Source organism: Equus caballus, chromosome 14 (assembly GCF_041296265.1).
Source record: "Equus caballus isolate H_3958 breed thoroughbred chromosome 14, TB-T2T, whole genome shotgun sequence".
Taxonomy (NCBI): Eukaryota; Metazoa; Chordata; class Mammalia; order Perissodactyla; family Equidae; genus Equus; species Equus caballus.
This window is the reverse complement of record NC_091697.1, coordinates 24567448-24575526: the sequence shown is the minus strand read 5'-3', so window position 1 is coordinate 24575526 and position 8079 is coordinate 24567448. Positions and strand designations below refer to the sequence as shown.

At 53.5% G+C, this 8079-nt stretch overlaps 1 long non-coding RNA gene across 1 annotated transcript; it reads right to left on the bottom strand.

Moving 5' to 3' along the window:
- Positions 1-688: 688 nt before the first annotated feature.
- On the bottom strand, positions 689-5236 carry LOC138917256 (uncharacterized). The gene is made up of 2 exons (XR_011425001.1): positions 4841-5236; positions 689-3641 (listed from the first exon to the last, which is right to left on the bottom strand). It is a non-coding gene; the product is annotated as an uncharacterized lncRNA (long non-coding RNA).
- Positions 5237-8079: the final 2843 nt, after the last annotated feature.

Here is an 8079-nt window from a genome sequence, read left to right as displayed (position 1 = left end):
CAACCCAGGGCAGGTCTTTGAGGACCCTGACACGTCTGCTGCTGGGACTCCCTCCAGCCCCCAGCCACACAGCCCCTCCATGCCCAGGCAGAGGCGAGCTTACTCACCGGATGCTCGCATCTCCAACTTCCCCCCTCAGACTCCCCCAGGGACTGGACCCCATTAATCATTAGCTGTATCAGCCTCGGATAGGGAACTACAAGCTGGGCTGACCAGGGAGTTTCTGGTGAGAAATTCCATCCCAGCGCCTTCTTGACCCCTTACTCGCAGAGCCGCTGAGAGGGTGGAAAACAGGGATTTCTCTAGAGTGAGAACAAGGCTGGAGCCATCTGAAAGTAGGTGTCAAAAGTCTGAAAATGCTCGCTTTTCCTTTGGGCCATCAAGAAATTCCACTTCTTGGAACTTATCCAGGGGAAATCACAGAGAGTGTGCAAAGATAAGCACACATGCAGAGGGGACACATGACGCAGCCAAGACAGCCATGGGTGACCACTGCCCATTCCAGCTGGTTGGTGCCCAAGCCCAGACCACCCCAGTTCTTACATATTTTGTCACCGCTGTGTACAAGGGTGTTAATTGCAGCCCTAACATTAATACGGGAGAAACTGGAAACAACCTAAGTGTCCAGCAAGAGGGGATTGGTTAAATAAATGAATGATACATTCGTTCATAGACTACTAGATAGCAATTAAAAGTTACGCTCTTGAAGAACGTCTGTTTTATGGGGAAATAGTTATAAACTGTTAAGTGAAAATGGGTTACAAAACAGTGCATTCCCAGTATAGAAGACACAAGATAAATTTTTCTGATTCTGGCAAGCTGGCAAACGGAGGCAAAAGAATAGCTCTCCCTTGTCACTACAACCAAAGGAAACATCTCAAAGTGCTGGGTAAAATGAAACAAAAATATTAAAAACACTTAGCTAAACTTCGAATAAATAAAGGGAAATCCCCTCTGGGACAGGAGACATGGCCTTGACACTCACGTGGGGGCAGGTGGAACCGAGATGCCTCAATGATGCAGGGTCCTTGGCAAGGCGCTTCCTTTGCAATAGTTGCCATATTGTTCACCAAATATTTCCAGAGCATTTGAACGCCTGTGCAGGTGGCCCAGGCTAGGAATGTTCAAGGAAGCGGCTGCTCCATCATCCTGGGTTCCCGAATGAGGACACACGGAACGGAATTCTCCACTGATCCCCGATGGACATGGAGTAGAAGTAAGAAATAGGCCTTCATCGTTGCATTAAACCACTGAGAGTGTAGCCTAATGACCACGCGTGACCTTGCTGTCCGTCCTGCCACGGCCCTCCCCGGAAGAGAGACTGGAGAAACCTCGCCCAAAATGTGGTCTCCACGTCAGGACCAGAAAGGATGCCTGGACAACGTGCAATCTCAGGCCTGTACCATATGTGTGAGTGGAGACTGAGCTCACACCATCCAGCTAGGCCAGGAAGCCCAAGCCAAGGGCACACTGTAAAAATCAGTCTTGACTAGTGAAAATTCTGGCACAGCAGAGAGAGCAAATGTGACACTGGTTTTCACAGACCTTTCTCCAACCCAAGGCACACAAGACGCCCACGGAAACCACAGCTCTGGGCAACGATGAGGTTGGAAGAAAAATCTACAAACTACACGAGGAGGACTATCTACCGTCGGGCAGAGTCAGCACAGACCACAAATTAGGAGGGTGTGCCCCTCGATACTATGAGACAGTGAGACAGAGAGACTCTAACTTACGTGCTTTGAAAATGATTGGAGAGGCTGGCCTGGTGATGTAGTGGTTAAGTTTGTGTGCTCCGCTTTGGCAGCCTGGGGTATGTGGGTTCACATCCTGGGCGCAGACCTACACACTGCTCATCAGGCTGTGCTGTGCAGGCGTCCCACGTACAAAATAGAGGAAGACTGGCACAGATGTTAGCTCAGGGCTAATCTTCCTCACCAAAAAAACAAAACAAAACAAAACAAAACCCAAAAAACTATTTAAGATAGTGGTGCTAAGAATAGAAGGGAAGAGGCCGGACCCATGGCCAAGTGGTTAAGCTCACACACTCCGATTTGGCGGCCCAGGATTTCGCTGGTTCGGATCCTGGGTGTGGACATGGCACCGCTCATCAGGCCATGCTGAGGCGGCGTCCCACATGCCACAACTAGAAGGACCCACAACTAAAAAATATACAGCTATGTACTGGGGACTTTGGGGAGAAGAATGAAAAAAAAGATTGGCAACAGTAGTAGCTCAGATGCCAATCTTGAAAAAAAAATTAAAAAAAAAGAAAGCTACCATTAAAAAAAAAAAAGAATAGAAGGGAAATCATGAGAGAAAAAACAAGACACCTTGAAACACAGCTGTTGGCATAGAAAAAGGACGGGAAGGAAATATATTCTAATTCTTCTTCTAATTCTAATATTATGCCGGTGGTGGGAAAACAGGTGATTTTAATTTTAATTTTCTTCTTTATGTTTTCCTGTGTTGCTCGAAATTTCTATTATGACAAAAATGATGTTTTTTCAGGTTGCATTAAAAACTTTAACCGGGCAAGTAACACATATATACAAGTAAAAGAAGGTAACACAATTAAAAAGAAGTTGAAGTAAAATACAGATAAGAAGACAAATTGTATAACTTCTGTGCGTAGGAAAGACGCCTTTTTACAACCCAAGGTCGGGGCGCCGCCTTCCCGCTTCCCAGCGGGTGCTGTGGTTTGTGGGCGGTGGGGGGCGGTGAGAGGGCTCCTCCTCGGCTCACGCTGCGGCTTCCTGAACCCTGGACCCCGTCAGCTCCCGGGTCCTCTGGAGAGTGGGCAGTCAGTGACCCAAAACAGGAGAATTGCCTGCAGCCCCACCTCTCCTGACCAGAGGGTTTGAGAATCAGGGGTCACTTAAGGACACTCCTTGAGGGCTCCTTAGTTTACTTATTTAGAGACAATCAAGCAATACAAGTTTATTGCAGACAACGTGGAAACTGACAAAAAACGTAAAGAGGGCTCTAGGAGTGGCTGCAGGCCACGCCATCCAGGGCTCCGGGGTTGCCCGATTTCTCCAATGTGTACCGGGCGCCTCACTCCATGCCAGGCCCGGAGGATGTGAAAGGGGTGTGAGACGAGGTTCTGGCCCCGAGGGTTCTATCTTCAGGTGGGAGAAGCAGTCAGTTCTTCTGGTTGCAAGCAACAGAAACAGACCGTCCACCTCGGTACAGAGGAAGGTACTGGAAGGGGACGGTGTTGTTCCCAGACTCCTCAGAGAAGCGGGGGGCTTCCAGAAGGGTGGGGAGCTCAGGACCCAGGCAGAGGGGTGAGTGGGCCTCTCCCGGGAATGGATCAGCAGCGCTGTCAGCTGTGCGGGGTTCCTCTCTGGGGCGAGGGTGGCAGAGGCCAGTCTGGGTTAGGGGAGGGTGAGGCACCTTGACCGACAGCCCCCTGGATGGTCCAAGTATGGGACAGGGTAACCCCCGCCGGAACCAGGTGCCGGCACCAGGAGGAGGTTAGTAGATGCGGGAAGGCGGCCCCACGCTTCCGTGACCTGGGTCTGGATCCAGGCTCTGCTTCTCGGGAGCCGCGTGGTCCCGGGGTGCTGCTCAGCATGCGAATCCTTCTGCTCCCTTATCTCTCAAATGGGAATGAAGACACAGTTTCGGGGGTCGCGCTGAGGAGGAAACACAGTATAGTTAAGGAGTCTGTGCAGTGAGCTGAGCAGGAGGGGAGCCCTGCGGTGGAGTCCCCGAGATCGTGGGGAAGAGGCACTACCAAAGAACCCCACGCCTGGGGGAGGTCTCAAACAGGGGTCTGAAGACCACAGCTGCCGCAAGATCGGGCCGTTTCTCAGCCGCAGGAGCTCAGGCAAGTCTCGACCTCTCTTGGGCCTCAGTTTCTGTACCTAGAATGTGGTAGCAATGTGCCCTGCCTGCCTCACGGGTGGCTGTGAGGATCCAGAGAAGACAGGCTCTGTAAGTGGCCCGAGATGGGGGTGGAGGCTCAGGGCAGGGGAGGAGGGAGGGCCTCGTTCGGGCCGTCAGTGGTGGTGGTGAGGGAGTATGAGTTTAATTGGAGGTGGCTGCTGTGGCCGCTTCGTCCTTGAGAGGAGAAAGGCCCGTTTCTCCCGTGAGACGTCTGTTCCTGTGGGGAGACCGAGAGGGGAGCTCAGGTTTCTGGGCACCTACTGGGCACCAACCGGGACATCCTTCTGTGCTCGAAAGGAGGTGACAGCGCACCCCGGGGATCTCCTGACCCGGCCTTGGATAACCCAGCCTGGAGTCAGGAGGGAGAGGGAAAGGCACCCAGGGGGCAGACCTGCAAGGGGGGTTGTCACCACTTTTACCAGGTAACACTCGCTTGCAGGCGCAGAGCCTCGCTACAGCTTCACTGTATAAACACCTTCTATTTATGGCAAGTGGGCCCGATTTTCCTTTCAAGATAGTGACAGGAAGTTAATTTCAGTAAATTTCCAATAAATGCATTTGAAAAATAAATCACGATCCATCTAAAGAAAGAAACCGTCAGTGAATAATGCAGGGAAGATGCGGGCATGCTAAACACGGGCCCCACGGCAGACACGGGCACGGTGCAGAGCCTCACCATCGCCCGGGGCTGGGGACCGCCACCCCCACTTCCCAACAGGGAAAGTGGAGCCCCTAGAAGTGAAGCTTCCCTCTGCCCTGCTGCTGGCAAGGGCCAAGTGGGATCTGGGACCTGGGTGGCCCTGATACCTGCCTCCCTGCACCCGAGCCCCGGGGTCAGCGCGTCGGGCTCGCGGGAATCCTTCCCCAGCTGCCCGGGCCGCTCCTCGCAGTTCTGAGCTCCCCTGCGACAGGGGTCCTAGGGCAGTCCCTGGCTCCGTTTACCAACCTGCGGCCTCGGGCGCCTGTCTGACTTCCTCTGTGCCTGGTTACCCTTCTGTGAAATGGGGCAATGCTTGCACCTCAGAGGATGGTTAAAAGGATTTAATGAGATGACGTCTGTGATTATTCCTGACTTAAAAGTGAGATAATAGAATCCCAGAGCCACGAAGCTCCCTGTCCAGGTTCACAGACGAAAGACGAGGAGTAGGCGCGTGAACTTCGGAGGATCCTGTGCCCAGACGGCCGGCTTCAGTGGCCCCGCGGTCCCGCCTCCCCTCCGTTGCCTGTGCCCACGTTGTGAGAAGCCAAGAGGGGCTGCAGTGGATAAAAACGATGCCTGAGTGGCCCGTGCGCCGGGGGTGTGCGGGGGGCCCGTGTTCTTTAGGCAGGAGCCGCAGGCTCTGCCGAGACCCCAGAAGCACACGGGGTCGGAGCAAGGGAGGGCGCGTTCCTGTGGGAAAGTGTGGGGCGTTTCCACTTATAGCCTGATAATTGGGCCCAGTGAGGTCCGAGAACACATGATGTCATTCACCCCCGGTGGCCTTTGGGGCTTAGGGAGCCTCTGGGAAAGTGGGGGCGGAAGGGCTGGAGGGCCGGGAATCTGGAAGGAACGACAGATAAAAACAGGAATCAGAGTTTTGGGCACGTGGACTGTGGCCAAGGAGCTTCAGAGCAGCGGCAGCAGGAGGCGGGAACGCTCATGGGAACCGGAGGCAGATGCTAGGGTGACAGAGTGAGTGAGAGATGCCCGGCGTGAGCGTGAGGAGTGGGGACAGAGTTCTGGAAGGCAACCGAGTCTGGGCCAGTGTGCTCTATGACATTGGACAGAGCAGGATTCAAATCCCAGTTGTCATTTATCAGCTGTGTGACTTGGGGCAAATATCTTGACCTCTCTGAACCCCCATGAGGCAGACAGTGTCGATTTCCAACCAGATGGCCATTTCCCAAGTCAGTCTGGCTAACAAGACCTGATTCTCCTCAGGGGGGCCGTGCACTCAGCCCGGGGGCTTTGCCTTCCTAGCCTCCCGTACAGCGAGGGGTGGCCTGGCCGACAGCCTCAGTCCCCTCATTCAGAAATGAAGGTGATTGCAGCCTCTCTGGGAGGCTCAGTGGAGAGTTTACGAGGATGCCACATGCAGAGCACTTAGCCTGGTGCGTGCTCCATGCGTGTGCTGAGTGGGTGGCAGACCTGCCCCGACGGGGGTCTAAGTTCCTGTCTCCTTCAGTCCCATCTCTGACCTCGCCCCACCCCCACTTGGCTGTCCCCATCGCCTCAGATGCAGCAAAGCCAACCTGCCGCTCCCCGAGCCGTCCCGGCCCTTCCCAGCCTCCCTGCGGCTCTGGAGCCAGCTGTCTGACCACTCCCCGCTGTGTGACTCCCCAAGCTACCCAACCTGGGAGGCTGGGCACCCCCTCCCGTGACAGCTGTGGGCACACGTCAGTAGTTCATGCCCAGTGCCAGCCCTAGTGAACTCTCGTCTCAGTCGTCCTCGTCGTGAGGAGAAGAGCCAACTCCGGGCGTGGGCCCTCGTGATGGGTCTGCCTCCCTCGCCAGCCCAGTGCTGGGCCCCCAGAGCGTGGCTCTTGCCTCTCACACCTCCGTGCCTTTGCGCTGGCTGGTCCTTTGTCTGGATTGTCCTCTGCCCTTTTGCCTCCCCTCGTTTCTTCCCTTGCCTACTTCTGCTTTAACCTTTAAGACAAATCCCTTCTGTCACCCTCTCCAAGAGGCCGTCCCTTGCTCACCCCGGGCTTTCACGCCTTCTGTGTCCCGTCTGTCAGAGGCATTTTCCAGGTCTTGTCACTGTGTTTCTGTCTCCACAGCCCCTGGTCTGTGTGCTCCCTGAGAACCTCGTCGTCTCTGTGTCCCCAGCCTGGCTCAGGCGGCCTGCACCAGGAGCTCCCACGCATCTTCTGACACGGAGGTACCCGTGGTGGCCCAGCTGACACATCCGCAGCAGACACGTATCCGCCATTCCCACGTCACGTTTCACCCGCGGTGCCAGCCTTCTTCTCACAGCTTTCTCTCACGTGGCTGTGACTGTTGGGACGGTTATTTTTCTGTGTCCACCGGGCTAGGCCGCGGCGCCCAGTCCTTGGGCAAACACTCACTGGCTGTTGCCGTGAGGATATTTCGTGGATGTGGTTAACACCTGCAATCAGTTGTTGACTCTGAGTAAAGGAGGTCGCCCTCCCTAATGCGGGTGGCCTCACCCAATCAGTTGAAGGCCTTAAGAGAAAAGATTGAGGTTTCCTGAAGAAGTAGAAATTCTGCCTTACGACTGTGATATAGAAATCCTGCCTGAGTTTCCAGCCTGCTGGCATGCCTTACAGATTTTGGAACTCCAAGACCCCACAAGCAGGCGGCCAATTCCGTAAAATAAATTTCTCTCTCTCCCTCCTATTGGTTTCTTTCTTCTGGAGAACACTGACTAACACAACTATGATCCCCGTTTTATGGATGGGGAAACTGAGGCTCAGGCTGAATCTTGTGATCAAGGTCATACCCCTGCTCAGAGGCAGGGCCAGAACTGGGGTCCAAGCCACCTCTCCAGGACCAAGATTCTGATCAGCCAGCTGATGCTGGGGTCCAGGGCCTTCTCCTCCTTCGGGCGTCTCTGGGTACCTGGACCTGGCTTCCTGGGCCAGGGAGTTGATCAGTGAATGGGCCCCTTCCTGTAAAGCCAAGACAGTTCACAGCTCTTCTCTACACTGCGCTTTCCGAGAGATATGGTGAAGCTTCTCCAGGTATGAGAGAAGGAGACGACCTAGGAACGAGCCCTTCCTTCCACTTCCTGGCTGTTTGACATTGGGCAAGTACCTTCCCCTCTCTGGGCTTCAGTTTCCACGATCTAAAATTCCCATAATAGGGGACTGGTTAGACACATTATGATACCTCCAGACAGTGGGGCAAAGTCAGGAGATTATGTATTGATATAGAAAAACCTTCGAGATAAATTATAGGGTGTAAATAACCAAGTGTAGCACAGTGTGACATATATGTTCTCTTTTGTGTGAGAAAAGAGCAGTTTAAGAAAATGTTCTCATATGTCCATAAATAAACTCTGGAGAGGTGCACCAGAGACTATTACAAATGATTCCTTGAGGGAGGGAGTGGCTAGGGCCAGGGATGGAATGAGACTTCTCACTTATTTAAAAATTTAATAATAATAATTTTAAATGGAGATAATGAGTTGTAGTTAGGTTTAAATTAGAAAATATATGTAAAATGCAAAGCACACAGTAGGT